Genomic DNA, 2773 nt, shown 5'->3' on the forward strand with positions numbered 1-2773 from the left:
ATACAAGCAACGGATCTTGACAATTCAACATTGAGAAAATCACAGAACAATATGGAATGAATTGAAATGAAAAAAAGACATACCGGAAGCCATGAATCTTGTTTTTCTTTCTCTCACAGTTTCTCTTTGCTGCACAATAGTCGGTGATGGGGACCGATTTCTTTCTCTTCAAGCGTGGATTCTCAAAGATTGGAAACAAATTCATTGTTATGTGCAAATAGAACCCAAGAGTTCTTTTTATAAGCATTGTGGGAAGAGATGCGACTCCTCATCGCGCCGATCCCTCTCTCCAAACGTCTCTTTTAAACGTTTATACCTTTTCACATAAAGTCTTTTCATTAATGACTTTTCACAAAAGTAATTAACTAACCAAATGATCTCGACCATCGAACTTGCAAAAGCCACATCCACCGTTAGGATTATTTCCTAACATAAACTACAAAATAAAGAATAAATTTTCACCAAACCATGTGTATGCGAAAGAGCCAGAGTATGAAAATACAGATAAACCCTTTGGAAATAGAGATATGAGGTAGAGGTCCCATTAATAGGATGGAACCCAAACGCAACAACAAAATAGGAACGATTGTACTAGATCGATCCGAATATAATTGCTAGGGTATGAAAACTAAACATGGGGAATATTTTCAATAACAGAACTAAAAATACCTTACTATTTCTTTTTTCAGCATTTAATTTACCCATTTTATATGGATTATTTGCAGCAAAATATTTTCCTTATTTTCAAGAAAAACCCTTCCCGCTTAGGAGCAATTGGGGTCTCTTGTTTCGTCTGCTCCACCTTCTTATCATTATATTCACGATAAGCTTTTCGCCTGAAGACAAAACAGCAGCACATAATTCAGCGGTGATGATTTCGACGCAATATAAAAAAGAATGATTTAAATATGACATGGATTTAGAGAAACAAAAGCTCACCAATTTTCAGAATCTTTCTCTGCATAACCGCTACCGCATCCGGCGCCTCCGCCTCCGCCACCGCCTCCGCCTGCCCCGCCTGCCGATCCGCCTCCGCCTCCGCCTCCGCCCAGCCTCATGAATCGATGTGAGCTTGGTATGGGTGAACTCTCTTGTTTGGTAATCTTGGGAGAAGAAATATAATATTGGAATTATCAAGGGAGCGAAAAACAATTGCTATCGCTATAATTAAAAAACGTGAAACACAGAAGAAACTGTGGAAGTTCACTCTATTCATGCGTAAGCCAATACACCAACGAATCTTTGGCTTTCATGTTATTTAAAACCTTATAAATAAATTCCGGAGAAGCTACGGTGGTTTTCAGAGAGGTGGCTGGAGAAAATCTACTACTATTTTCGTTCAACTTTTCTTCCAAGACTTAAATTTTCCAAGTCTGCAGAGATGGTAGCGTAGAAAGTGGGAAAATCCCTGTTTCCTTCACCTACGCTTCCATCCAAATAGGTGGATTTGCCGAAATTTCATGGAAAAGTTTTTGTGAAAGAAAAACCCAAAAACTTTTCCAAAATTTCACCCTGGCAGTAATAAATTGAGCCCCTGGTAAGATGAATTCACACGACTGTACAGCCCTCAGCATAGGATGTTCCAAACCGCCCATTTGATGGGCCACAACGTAAATAGGTTGTGCCACAACAATCTTTTCTATAGGATGATTCTAACACTCCGATCTAAAGATGGCCTCACATCATGGAAACTTATATAGATCGGACCATTGGTATCACTTGTTTAGATTGTGTCACTTCAACTAGGCCGAGATCAGTGGATTAAGGTCATTCTATGGAGATGATCTACAGTGTACGGCATATTTACATTGTTTGCCTAACAAATGAACAGCTTGGATCATCCTTTGAAGTAGGCCCCATTGTATTTCCAAAAAATACGGTACTCTCAGAGTGTGGACCCGGACCCCACCTGTACGGGTCACAGAGTGTGGACCCGGACCCCACCTGTACGGGCCGGGTCGACCCGCGGGTCACCCGTTTTTTTCCCAAATTTTTTTTTTTTTTGTTTTCCCCCTGTTTTTTCTACCATATATTTTTACCTTGTGCATTTTTAGTTTATTGGGTGAGTATTGTTAATCAGTTTCAATGAAGAAAGTAGATCCATCTGCAAAAACCCTTTTCAGAAACCCTCATCTGCAAAAACCCTTTTCTGAAATCCTAATTTGCAAAAACCCTTTTCAGAAACCCTCATCTGCAAAAACCCTTTTTCTGAAATCCTAATATGCAAAAACCCTTTTCAGAAACCCTAATCTGCAAAACCCCTTTTCTGAAATCCTAATCTGCAAAAAACTGAAAGAGGTCTAAGAGAAGAGAGATTTACAGGGATGGGTGATGAGGAGAGAGAGCGCCTGCCCTTAGAGATTGTCGGAGGTCTCCGCTCGCCGGAGGTGGGGGTTACCCGCTCGCTCGTGATGGGTTTGCCCGAGGTGGAGAGCGCCTGCCCTAATCTGCAAAACCCCTTTGGAGTGATTCGGTTGTTTCATAAGTACAGGCATCATCTTAATATTCTAATACTTAGACATTATAAAGAGGTCGTATTTGTATTCCACCTCGATTGAAATGATTTTTTTTATTAAAATCTTTGAAATCATTTTTTAATCTAATTTCTCCATTCTAATTTCCAGGGAATTAAAGTATAATTCCAATAATCCAAACACAAGCTATGTGAGTAGCTTATATCATGCTATATAACCAGGAAGCATGGCAATACAGCCAGGATAAATGTGCTTATTCGTCTTTAATAATTACAATAAGTATTTATGATTTTGTGGGT

General features: G+C 39.5%; 1 long non-coding RNA gene across 1 annotated transcript; it reads right to left on the minus strand.

The window, feature by feature from the left end:
- Positions 1-577: 577 nt before the first annotated feature.
- On the minus strand, positions 578-2528 carry LOC143880880 (uncharacterized). The gene is made up of 3 exons (XR_013251809.1): positions 2321-2528; positions 940-1103; positions 578-836 (listed from the first exon to the last, which is right to left on the minus strand). It is a non-coding gene; the product is annotated as an uncharacterized LOC143880880 (long non-coding RNA).
- Positions 2529-2773: the final 245 nt, after the last annotated feature.

The sequence above is a fragment of the Tasmannia lanceolata genome, unplaced genomic scaffold (assembly GCF_043159265.1).
Source record: "Tasmannia lanceolata isolate RefF3 unplaced genomic scaffold, GAP_Taslan_0.1 ptg000007l, whole genome shotgun sequence".
Taxonomy (NCBI): Eukaryota; Viridiplantae; Streptophyta; class Magnoliopsida; order Canellales; family Winteraceae; genus Tasmannia; species Tasmannia lanceolata.